This window comes from Diceros bicornis, chromosome 11 (genome assembly GCF_020826845.1).
Source record: "Diceros bicornis minor isolate mBicDic1 chromosome 11, mDicBic1.mat.cur, whole genome shotgun sequence".
Classification (NCBI taxonomy): domain Eukaryota; kingdom Metazoa; phylum Chordata; class Mammalia; order Perissodactyla; family Rhinocerotidae; genus Diceros; species Diceros bicornis.
Genome location: NC_080750.1, coordinates 32,504,034 through 32,517,346, shown reverse-complemented (window position 1 = coordinate 32,517,346; position 13,313 = coordinate 32,504,034). Strand labels below are relative to the sequence as shown.

The 13,313-nt window shown below is 38.3% G+C and overlaps 1 protein-coding gene across 1 annotated transcript in view; it reads left to right on the top strand.

Moving 5' to 3' along the window:
* The window catches only part of INPP4B (inositol polyphosphate-4-phosphatase type II B), a 599,434-nt gene that overhangs the window by 152,473 nt on the left and 433,648 nt on the right, over nt 1-13,313 (top strand). The window lies entirely within an intron of this gene.

The window sequence follows — 13,313 nt, the reverse complement described above, 5'->3', positions numbered from 1 at the left end:
AGATTATAATGCTAAAGGGGAATTAATTGTGTGACAGTGGAAATGAGTTTGCATAAAATTCATTTACTTGAAAATAGAAGCACTCGTATTTACCAAATTTGCAGTTAGCTAAAAGGTGGTATGGTAACAGCAGAGTCAAACCATAGAACAAAGTGTGCCACAAAACTTAATTGGAAACAGCATTTATGTAATGATTGAAATAGAATGATTGAAAATGTGAGCAACAGTAATGTCATGTTTTCTGTTGGGATTAATACATTTAAATGTAAGAGTATTATACATTAATTTGTAAGTGTAAACAAGATGCACTTTAAATTGTGCAGTTGCATCAATACTTTGAGAAGTGGACTTCCAATTCCCACTAATGTAATTTTTAGACCCAAGAAGTATGATATTTCCAGAGGGTTTTTTCACCAATGATAATGAAAAAGATACTGTTTTGAGCATGTAAATATGCATTTTTTTCCTTTCTCTGAACATCTGCTACCTTTTTTTTATTACACAATCAAACCAATTGATGCTCATTTTGAACAAGGAAGATTTACAGTGTTTGCACTGTGTAACAGACTAATTCATTCAGTGAGTTTTCGTTGGTATACATAGCACCTTATTAAGTCTTTCTGAGTTATGTGTATTAGAAGAAAACAGGCTAGTTATTATTGATCTGGAAAAATGGCTTTATTGGTTTATGGTATTCCAAATTTGAGAGGGAAACGGCTTCATGTGAAATTGGGTACTTAAAAAAGCAAGTATCAAAGAGTTGTGGCCCTGGAAGCCAAGATTAATTGGTAACCCAAGAAGGGAAAAGTATTTCTAAAATTTAACTCTGTAATATTTGACTCCATGGCCCTGAATTAAATTTCAGATACACCCTAAATAATTGCTTCATGTGTATTAATTAAATAAAGGCAAGAAGGATTATTTAAAGAATAGCAGAAATTTAAATTTTGTATCAGAGATGAGATTCAAAGAATCTACTAATTTTTCTTGTTAGACAGTTTTCACATATGAAAAATGAGATGCTTTATTCACTTTCTGATAAAGAGTGCCATATTCTATAATGAGGGAGAAAGGTCTTGATTATTCTTTCAGTCAGGGTCTAATTAGGAAATGGAAACCACACATTAGTTTGGACAGAGAAAACTTAATATAAAGAATTATCCACTGTAATGGAGGATGAGAATAATTAATAATGTAAGAATAGTAGATATAAGGAGCTATCTCTTCCTCTAGGGCTGAGATAGAGCATTCAAAGGGGGTTTCCTCCCTCCTGCCTCCAAGCCTGAGATCCAGATCTCGTTGGAGAGGACAAAGCGATGGTCTCAGGATGGTAGAGAAGTTGCTGTGGAGCCATGCTGGCAGAACTTGCTAGAAATGTGCCCTCTGGAACTTGTGGGAAATCCTCTCTCTGTTTACAGGGAGGTATATCCCCAGAGGCACTCTACTGCAAAATTTCCTGAAAGATATGCCAGGGGAAGCTCCTGGGTGGTGGTGAGTGGTGTTGGCCGTCATGATCTTTAGGAGCTAAACACTGGAGAAGCAGCCAGTTATGCCATTCCTGGCACTAGAGAAGCTACCATACTGCAGGAACTGGACACTGGGGAAGCTGCATTCACTGCAGAAGCTGGAAGCTGGAGACACTACACGTGCTGCAGGAACAGGGTGCTGGGGAAGCCACGCCTGTTGTAGGAGTTGGGTGATTGAGAAGCTGTTCATGCCTCAGGAACCAGCTGAGCAAACACACAGGAACCAGAGAGGAAATTCCTTTTCTACTGCAATGTCTCTGCAGTGCCCTCTATTAACAAAACTTAACATCTTCCCCACTGGCAAAGGGGAAAAAATATTTCAAAAATTTAAAGAGCTCAGCCAGAGCAAGCATTGAAGGGTAGATTTGGAGCTGTGAGGCAATAAATTGATAACTAGCACAAATTTAAAAAAGCACCTGTAGTCTTGTGATCCTGAATTAGACTGGCTGTGCTAGTCTCTAGGGGTGTGTGCCTTGGGACAGATCTGTTGCCCTGGCCCCTCTCTTATCTGGGCTCCCGCCTACGAACCTCTATTCAATTCAAAGTAAATTGGGGGATTTAGCAGGGAGTGTTAGCAAACCAGAACCCCCATAGCCATATGTTGTTGTTAGTGCCATCAAGTACGCACTTACTGAGGTGCATTTGTATATATATGTATTTATGTGTGTAAATTTATGTATATAAACTTACGTGTATATATATATATATATATATATATATAACCTTTAAGGAGGAGAAAATTGAGGTTAAATAACTTGACAAAGATCAGTCACACAGCTAATAATTGAAGAAGCCTAAAGCCTCAATTCGAAGTCAGATATTCTGGCTACAAAGCCAATATATATGACAATGTATGCTCCTCCTTTACACACATACACATACACACACACATATGTGTATGACAATGTGTGTTCCTCCTTTACACACAAAGAACATACATTGTCATACACACGTATATGAGCATATGTATATATATACACATACACATACCTTATAGTGCATTAAATAAGGTGATGTATATAAAGTACTAGACATCCTTCCTAGCATAACAACGATACTCAACACATTAGTTACTTTTATTGTAAAGTAAAACTTTCTGTAGACACACAGATTGCCTCAGGCTTCACCTGGAATGCAGATGACTATTTCTATGCCCAGGTTACTGTTGAACTCTAGGACAGTCAGGGAAGGCAGACAAAGGAGTGGGAGCTCTAGTTTGGAAATTAGAAAGTCTAGAAGCAGAATTGTTGGATTTTTCATCTCGAGTTCAGAATCTTCACACTCGTGATGCTATCGCCACTAAGAGATACTGTTCTTCTCAGTACCACCCCATCAGGTCTTCACATGAAGGCTTCGCTGAGTCTAGGCAACAAAATATGTTCCTCCTTTTCATATAAGTTTGATCCTGCTCTTTGGAAATTAAATAGGCTGGGCTCAGTAAATCAAGACAGGAAGATTTTTTGGGGGGCCTGATTTTCATTTTTCAGGGTGTCCACTTCCATCTCCTTTTGAGATCTCCTGAGACATTCAGGACAAAAGGTGATGTGAGCATAGAGTGTTTTTTTCTGATTCTAAACTGATAAAATAGCCATGGAATTCTTTTTATTCCATTCCATTTGTATTGAAGTAATAGCTGAATCTTTTCTGGTAATACTAATAGACAGGGGCACTATGTAGCAAAGTATTTCTTCCTTAAAAAGTGATTTGGACTTAAGGGGGATGGTGAATAAGGAAACTAAAGTTGAAATGTTGAAAAGAAAATGTGATAAAAATGTTAATAATTCTATTAATAATAACACTTTTTGTAGGCATATGTGCCAGGTTATAAGTTATTTTAATATTAGAGAAAATACCTGAGTATATTCTAGAGAAGGTTGAAACCCAGCTGGATGTGCTTTAATCCCAGGATTATCCAGAATTCTGTTCTTAGCTACTAAATGGATATAAGCGCAAGGGACCAATTGAAAGTAAACGGCAGAACTCTCCTTCCTTTCAAGTGGAGGGTCTAAATTTTACAGGTCACAAAATTTAGGGGTGCAAAAATGTAACTTTGTCTTTCTATACTCATCTATTTCAAGCCCCTGTTTTGCCTTACGGCGGTAACCATTATCATTTTCAGTTCCACATAAACTCTATTTTAGTTTGAACTCAATCAGTTCAGAATCATTCCCTTCTTCTCCACTCTAAGGTGGCACTTAAGTCCTGCAGGACTTATGTCACAGACTGGAATAAAGAGTGAGGGACATGGGGACCCATTCCTCATTTAGCCTCTGTCCTGACCAGGTACAAAATCATTGGGCTTAAGCTTCATTATGGCATCTTCTGATTATTTTTCTGCCAGATTGGGACCATGTGACCAGTGTCATTTTCTGCTGCAGCGTCAGTTGTCATGGTCCAAAACCTCCTTTTCATTCATTAGCTCTCTTTCTCTCTCCCTCTCTTCCTTCCTCCTTCCCTCCTTTTCCTTTCTCCCTTCTAAATCTATGTAATTCTTGGGGCACAAAAATAGCTGGCTGTTCTCCTACATCATTCTCTGCTGTGGGGTGCTTTTGGGTTGAGGCGACCTCAGACAACTTTGTTCTTTATGTTCCTCAGAATCTTCTTCACCCGACAATGCTGATGCCAATATGGTATTGGAGTCCCCATGCACCATTAGCCCCAGGGGATCCAGATGTTAGTCCCAAATCTCTATTTTCAGTTTCCCCAACATCTGGAGCAAAAGATTGGACAGGGTCAAGGGCTTTTTTTTTTTCTCAAAATCTTCTCTTGCTTTTTTTCCCAACTCTTTTTTTTATCCTTGTGGCAATAATTTTTATTAAACATAAATTCAAGCATTTTATGGCTTTTCCTTTGGTTTCGTCATGGTAATCCTCCCTAGGCAAGAGAAGTGTCTAAGTTAACCTATAAAATATAATCTCTGTAAATTTCTCACTCTTAATCCTTCTCCTTGATCAGAAATTCTAATTTTTCAGGATTCCTCTAAAATCTGCCCCACTGAAGCAAACCAAATACTCCAGATATGGTTGGAGAGAATCAAATGAGACTAATAGCCCATGATTTGGAGAGTACACATTTATTAATACAGCCTAATACTGCTTTAATGTGAGCAGCTGCCTCAAATATTGGCTCATTAAAATTTTGGAGAACTAACACCTGTACGTTTTTCCATATAAATTGCTTCTGAACTCATACATATGCTATTGAATATTAGAACCAAAGCATGGATCAGAATATTAATGAAGTTGCCCACCGTGATATCTTTTAAAATTTTTGGAAGACTTGACTCCGTCATTTAATACATTTTCTATTGCACATAACTTGGTGTTACCTGTAAATTTAAGAAACTTATCATCTGTGTTTGTATTTAAATCATTGATTAAAATTTTAAACAGGGCTAGGCCAGGTGTTGCCTAACTCAAATTATAAACAGAATCAGGTATGGTTGACTGAGATGTTTTCATTCAATCTAGCTATTAAATGTTAGCTCGCAGTTTATCATCTTTTTGACAAAGATATCAAGGATGACTTTTGAAAATGCTTTCTGAAATTAAGAATAAAGTATATTATCAAGAACTATTATCAAGAGAGATAACAAGGGAGAAAAATGATGATTTTTTTGTTGTTTATTTTTAAATAATGCTAAACTTTCACAATAATAATGGTTCTCAACTACGGGGGATTATGCCCCCCCCCCAAGGGTACCTTTAAATTCTGGAGATGTTTTGGTTTGTCACAATTTGTGGGAGTGTCACTGGCATCTACTGGGTAGAGGCCAATTATGCTGCTGAACATACTTTAATGCACAGGACAGCCCCTACGAGCAAAAACTACTCAGCCTGAAATATCAGTAGCGCCACTGTTGAGAAAACCAGCTCTGTAGAATACCTACATCACTCTTTGATGCTTATGCTCATTACTTCTGAAGTAGTGTTTTTCCCCAATTTTGGAGAGATCTGCAGAATTCATGGTTTTAGTCTCTCCTTCAACCCTGTTGACAAGAGAACCCTAATGCTAGAAACTCATTATTTCCCAAACTGTGTTATAAGTCAAAAGATGCTATTCATTGCTCTGAGAAGTAAGAATTTCAAGGTCATTTGCTTTATTGCAGATTCATATAACATATTAGCATTTAAAAATCTGAGGCATCTAGTAGTAAAAAAATAGTTTTGATTTTATTTATGAACAAAACAAGCTTATTTTGCTAAGGTATGGTATTTTCATCAGCACATCTACTTATTCAATAATCTCTTCCTCTCAACAGTTTTTTAGTAACATCATTTTGATTAGTGTTAACTTAGCTTATCTAGTCAAGGCTAGAAGCACATACTCATGTTAATTAGGTACTGAATTAAAAGTTGTGCTTGAATTAGTTATGGTAAGGGTAATTGCTTTAGCAAATAACCTCGCAAATCTTTGTATGTTAACACATTAAAAGTTTATTGCTTGCTCATGTCACTGTCTAATGCAGTAGGCAGGCATGGATGGTGAGTACTCTGCTCCACATAGTCATTCAAGGATACTATCACCTTCAATCTTGAATGCATCCATCCTCAACTCAACATGGCCTTGAAGGTCATTTCAGAAGGAGACGGAACATAAGGAAGGTGTACTAGATACATAACCCCCTTAGTCCACAGGTCCCTTCATCTTACATCCCATTGGCCAAAACTTGTCATAAGGCTGACCTAAATAAAAGAGGACCAGGCAATGTCACTCCTGCTTGGGCACAACTTCCCATCAATGACTCTACACTGTGAAAGCAAACAACAAATCTTGGATAGTCAGCTAGTCATTTCTGCCAAAATGAAGAAGAGTTTTTTGTTCTTGTTGTTTTTGTAACAGAAATCTGGCTAGGAAGAGAATTATACTTACTTAGAAGAAAAATTTGGATAAGCTATTTGAGGCAAAGAGTAAGATGCCAGGCACATACTAAAAAAAACTGTGGGAGATCAAAATTGGCCACCCTGAAATATGTCTCTTTACCTTGATTATTTTCTCTGACAGACATGTGACCTCCTCCAAACTGCCTAAAGAATTTAACATAGAAGACCTGTTTCAGGAAGGAGTTACTATCATATGATGGCTGTAATCGAATGTAAAATAGATGTCACAATAGGAAAGGCACCAACAAGCCCATCTTATCCAAAATTCTGTTTCTCCCTGGCCACATTCTCTAGGTGGCCCAAAAAGAGTTGGCAGACAAACATTTACATTTATATGGGGGAAATTTCCATTTGTAAAGGTATCTCCCTCTCTGTATTGGGAAGAGGGAGGGATGGCCTTATCTGTGGAAACTCTTACCAGTACAGAAGGAGAGGACTTAAATCTGCATACCCTTGATTACTGTAATTTGTCTCCCTTCTATCTCCCTCCCCACCTTCAACATCCTCCTTTGTCTTTAGCTGAACATAGTACTTAAGATGAGAATCTCTGTCATTTTATTGAGAAACTCAGTTTCCCTGGTTTCTCCCATGTATGCATGTTATTAAACTTGGTATTATAACTTTCTCCTGCTAACCTGTCTTTTTAATTATTTGGCCAGCCAGAAGAACCTTAAGGGAAAGGGCAGAGGGGGATTTTCCCTCTTCCCCGACAAAACCAAACCACCTTCAATGTTCTAAGGATGTCCTTTTGTTTTGTGTTTATTGACATGAATTTTCTTATTCAAGTTGGGGGAAGGAGGTGGGACAGCTGAATTATTCTGAATACTAAAGAAGAGAGAAAACTGACATTTTAAGAAGATCTTTAGGTATTAGAGGAATGGGGAGACCTGATAAAGACTGAAGGTAGGACAAGGAAGGAAAACACCAAGTGAGGGTGTGATTGCAGGAAGCCTTTGGAAATTAGAAAAGTCTAAGTGGAATATCCAAAGAGTGGGCTATTGGAGAGGGGGGTTAGGGCAGAGGAGAGAATGAGAGAGACAGAGGGGGTTCTTTTAGAGAATTTGAAGCAATGCTTAAATCTGTGTCTGACACAACAAAAATAGAGATGATTCAGGACAAAAGCAAGGGAATACAGGCATCAACATGAGAGTTACACTCTTTAAACATAATTCAATATATTATCAAATATGCTTACATAGTACACATTATTTTTCCTATATAATGGCATTTTATCAGTTAGGGTTCAGTGCAAGAAACAGAAACAACTCTAGGTACTTCAGGCAGAAATGGATTTAATGCAAGGATTAAATACTTACAAAATCTTTAACAGGCTGGAGGAGTGGAAGTCAGGAAGTCCCCACGTGACTCCTGGCATCAAAGCTTTTACACCACCCCAGGCTCCAGAGGTCAGGAATGGCTTCTGCCACAGCCACACTGCTGCCAAAGCCTCAGCCTCCCCATAGCCACCAAGCAAGTGAAAAACATGGAGTCCAGCTGCTGCCGACACCCAGGTCTGCTGGGGCCCATCTGCCCTCTCGGTGTCACTGTCTCCCTTGCATTTTCCAAATCTCAGGATGAGATATCTCCTTGATAGAAACTCAGTTGCATCCTGAACATCAGAGCAAGGGAGTTAGGAACATTAGATGTTTGCTTTCCATGTTCAGCAATTCTGACAAGGAGCAAAACATAAGAAGGGGATGGAAGTGGATCCAATATCTAGCACAGACATTTTATTTGTATATTCAATGTTTTTTTTCTGGAATCGGTCATTTCATTAAAAGCTTAGTAATTTTTTTTTCAACTACATATTATGTTAGTATTTCTAAAAGTCATCTAAAATGTACTAATTCATTTTACTATAAATGCATAGCCCGCCTCTCTCTGTCAGTTCCCTCTTTTCCCAAGGAACCCTTTAATCAAATATCAAACAGAGGGGCCAGCCCGGTGGCGCAAGTGGTTAAGCATGCGCGCTCTGCTGCAGCGGCCCGGGGTTCGCCGGTTCGGATCATGGGCGCGCACCAACGCACCACTTGTCAAGCCATGCTGTGGCAGCGTCCCATATAAAGTAGAGGAAGATGGGTATGGATGTTAGCCCAGGGCCAGTCTTCCTCAGCAAAAAGAGAGGATTGGCAGATGTTAGCTCAGGGCTGGTTTTCCTCACACACACACACACAAAAATCAAACAGATTCAAAGGGGAAATTTTAACATTGGAGCTGGGAAATAGTGTGGGAGTTTATTCAATTTGGCCAATCTTCTACTCACCAGGCTCTCACAGGCAAACTTATCAGGAAAGCCAGGGAAGAAACCTTGAGACTCATTGGTCTATATAAAATAATATAGATTTTGCTCTAGCATCAGCCAGACACAGTGTGAGAAAGAATAAATTAAGGCATGGGTAAGGTGACAGCAGTAATTTAAATTGTGTTCTTTACTGATTAAGATTACTGATCAAATTTTTTTTTTTTTTTGTGAGGAAGATTAGCCCTGGGCTAACATCTATTGCCAATCCTCCTCTTTTTGCTAAGGAAGATTGGCCCTGGGCTAGCATCCATGCCCGTCTTTCTCTACTTTATATGTGGGACACCTGCCATAGCATGGCTTGACAAGCAGTGTGTAGGTCCGTGCCCGGGTTCTGAACCTGCGAGCCCCAGGCAACCGAAGCAAAGCACAGGAACTTAACCACTATGCCACCAGGCCAGCCCCATGATCAGATATTTTGATTGAACGGTCAGTTCAATCAGCCAACGAGGTTGAGCTCAACTACTGTGACTCCGTCAGGTTGACTAGCCATTAGAATCTACATCATTGACAGATTGGTTGACTTAATACAGATAAATCTTTAAAAGCAGAATCATTCTGCCTGGTAAAATTCTTCATTCAAATATACCTTGAAACATATTCTGCTTCAGTAGGGAAAGTTTTTTGTTATTGTTATATTGTCATGTGGATATGCAAAATAAATGTCATCTGGCTGTTTTATGACTTCCCCAGACACTCAGGTGTTGGGTGACAAGTATAGCAAATGTCTAGCAGGTGGTGTGAACAGCCTGAAGCAGGTCTTGTATTCTCAACCTGGATGTCATCCAAACTTCTTGGTCTGAGAATGAAGAAACAGTTCTGGTCCACATCTGCTGCCTTAGAGCTATGATTAACAAATGAATGTCTCCTCAGGGTGATATTTGTGTGTGTGTGTGTGTGTGTGTGTGTGTGTGTGTGTGTGTGTAGAGGGGCAGTTGTAGCTTGTTTTTTTCATATACACAAAAAGAGGCCAAACAGGGCCAGGATCAAGTTCATATCATTTCTAACTTCAGTGTTGTCTCTCTCTCTCTCTTCTTTTTTTTTTGAGGAAGATTGGCCCTGCATTAACATCTGTTGACAATCTTCCTCTTTTTCTTTTTTCTCCCCAAAGCCCCAGTACATAGTTGTGTATCATGGTTGTAGAGTTGTAGCTCTTCTATATGGGATGCCACCTTGGCATGGCTTGATGAGCAGTGAGTAGGTCCACAACCAGGATCTGAACCGCCAACCCTGGGCCTCCAAAGCCAAACGCATGAACTTAACTGCTACACCACTGAGCCAGCCCCTGTCTTTTTTTTTTTTAACTGATTCTCTTTTCGTGTTCATAGGTAAAAGAATGTGTGGTTCATGACCATAAAGGTCTTTCTTTTTGCAGTATCTAAGTTGAAGGAATTCTCATTTCAATAGGGAAATTATTTTGTTAAAACAGTTCTGGGGAAAGTGTTGTTACTCTCCTTAACCTTCATGCTCCTGTCTGCAATACGGGCGTGTGAATAGATACTACTCATCTTGGAAGCAGAATTTCAAAGTGGCTTGTTCACCAAAGTGCAATTTATATGCTTCTCAGTGTTTATAATAAGAGAACCCTTCAAATTCTTTAAGGTTATACTTAGCATGAGTCATATTTTCTTCAACTGGCATATTCATTCAAGGTATTCTTTTATGATATCAGAAAGAATTATGATACCCAGTATTACAGATATTTAGGCAAAATAAATGTGAGTTTGCTTAAAAGATTATAGCTCAAGTATTTAGCTTCACGGTTATGTAAATTCCCATTCTATCTGTTTTTTAATATGTATATATACTCACATACATAGAATCCTGATAAATTTACTAGATAATAGTTAGAATGTCAACATTATTTTTATAAATTTCTGCCCTGTCACAGAGTTTGCAAGAAATTATTTTTAATGTACCATTTTTAACACACTCCAGATTGTTGGCTGCCCTTCTTGCCATGTGGATTTAACCTATTTAGCAGTCAGTGTTGAATATATTTGTGTTTAAAAAATAATGCTTGCAATGAGGGAGCATGGGAAGCCACTTATGTAAGGATTTAGGTGGACAGTTAGCAATCAAAACCAAGTTTTGCTTTTTGGTGCCTTTCCTATAAAGGTCATTCATGATGATCATTTCCCAGAATCCTCAAGTTTAGGTGAGGGTTTTGTTGTTGTTGTCTAAGGTACAAAAAATTTTCAAGAAAAGATTGGAAATGAAAAATTTTCTTGAAATAAGGATTTATATGTGCTGAATTCTAGCTTACTTCAGTTTTCCATTGTGTTCACTTTGCAACTAAGATTTGAAAATTTCTAGGTAAATTTTGGAATAATATTCAAATATTTCTTGGGTTCATGTGGTAAGATAGTTTTCATTTTTCCTCTCTCTCTGTTTGTGTCTCTGTCTCTCTCTTTCTCTCTATATGTTTGTGTGTATGTGTGTAACCTCTGCTCTCTGAGAACTGGTTTTTCTTGTTTTGTTTATTCAGGCAACATCTTAGACATATATACTCAGCCTCTGTCTAAGATATATACCTTGATTTTCCTTTAAGAACCCTGTCCACCCACTCTCACACCCTACCTAGGTCCTATTTCTCCTGCTCCTCATTCCTATCTCTAGAAATCTCTATCTACTGATCACCCAGGACTCAGCAGCTTTCAGTTTAAATATATACCACCATGCTTAGTTTGAAAGTTTTCCCTTGTTATCTAGGAATCACATTTATTGTTCTGTTAATTAAGCACAATTACCATAATCATCCCCTATTTCCTGGAACTTATGCCTAGTAAACTCCTTAAAAGTCATTTGAGATTGGCTGGAGTGGCTTTGGATGGAGAGTGGGAAGCAAGAGTGGGAAGTCAACAGTAAGAGAAGGCTAGATTTCCATAGCCACACTCATCCCAGCTCGGCCCATTCAAGCCTCAGCTCGTGCAGTCACCCGGGAGCTGACTGCGCTTGCTCAAGTCCAAGATAACTGCAGCATGTGTGGGAGACACGTGCTACTTCATCTCCTCTCTCTGGAGTTCAGCATGACCGCTTTCAAGGAGCGGTAGAGGAATTCCAATGGAGCGTTTTCAAAGATGGCATTTCAGTATTGAGGAAATGGCTCATGACATTTACCTTCAATCTTACATTAAAGCAGTGTATTTGGCTTCCATAAAATTGTATCTTTAGGTAGCTGATGATATTGTTGACTTTTACAACATGGTAGTATTGATCCAGCTAAAAGAATATTTCCAAAATTAATCGCTTAAAAAAACACAATATATTTTTTAGATTGTAAATTTTTTCAAGTACCTCCATCTTGATCTGTAAAATTTAACTTATAGATGTTAATTATTGACTATTGTGATCCATAAGAGTACACACTATAAACATCAGCTTCAGTTCTGACTAAGAATTACATTTGGGCACCATAATTTGGTTTTTAACATCAACAGAAGGTCTGAGGAGGATGCAAGTTTTGTGCAAAACATTAAGTGTGGCTAGACCTCACACTGGGTAATTGGGCCAACACAGAAAACACATCGGCTAAAACTACAGCTCATTTCAAATACATTAGATAGAAGAAATGCTCAGCTATCTACTTTTTGTGGCAGCAACACAGTTTTAAGATCATAATGACAGACAGGAGCACAAGTGACATGAAAAGTTAACCTTTAGAAATTTCATGGAATAGCAAGGAAGTGTCAAACTACAAGAAAAAGAAAAACCAGAGGTTTTAAAAAATATTTTCACTAAGTAATTATGTATTATTTATTAAATTGTATTGAATTCCATCTCTGCCCAACACTGTGTTAGGTCTGGGAATACAGAGATTTTTACAGTCTAGCAGAGTAGGCATATAAACAATTACCAAAACAATACATGTTATCATTTATATGTGTCTAGATAGGTAGGTAGGTAGGTAGGTAGATAGATAGATAGATAGATATACTTAATCCTTCCTGAGAGTGACCAGAGTGGACTCTTAGAAGGAGGTGAACTGCATCTTCAAGTAGGTATAGGGATTTTCTAGACAAATGGGGCGACTCAGAAGAAGAGATTATTTGAAAAATTGTAGATGAGAAAGAGCATGAGGCATCCTAGAAAGTGCACACCTATCAGCTGAAATGTAAACTTTTACAGAAGATAATTGGAGAGTACCAAGGCCTGGTATGCTGTGTGTGCCTACTTCCTTGGTTAGACCTTCTATAACCGGTGGATCAATGATACCATAGATTTCATTTTATCGTTCAAGTGATTTTACTTAGTCAGCTGCTGTTTTTATTTTTGTCTTTCTTTATCGTGTTTTCCAAAATCAGGTGGTCTCATGAATCATAACGCACATGCAAATGAGGAGAAGCATATTGAACACTTATTCCTAAAAATGTGATTTGTAGTGTAACGTTCCCACAAAGTGATAGTCACGTATATAGGAACAGAGTTTCAGATGCGAAAGGGCTATGAATTTGAGAGATAAAGTGAAGTCTGAAGAAGTTTAAGCGACCTGCCCAATTGACCTGGCAGATCCTTGCCAGAGGCAGGAAAGAAAATCAATGTCAGCTCCCCCAACCTTGGTTATTTACCTGCTTAGAATCAAGTTCATCAATGATAGAAGGCAGG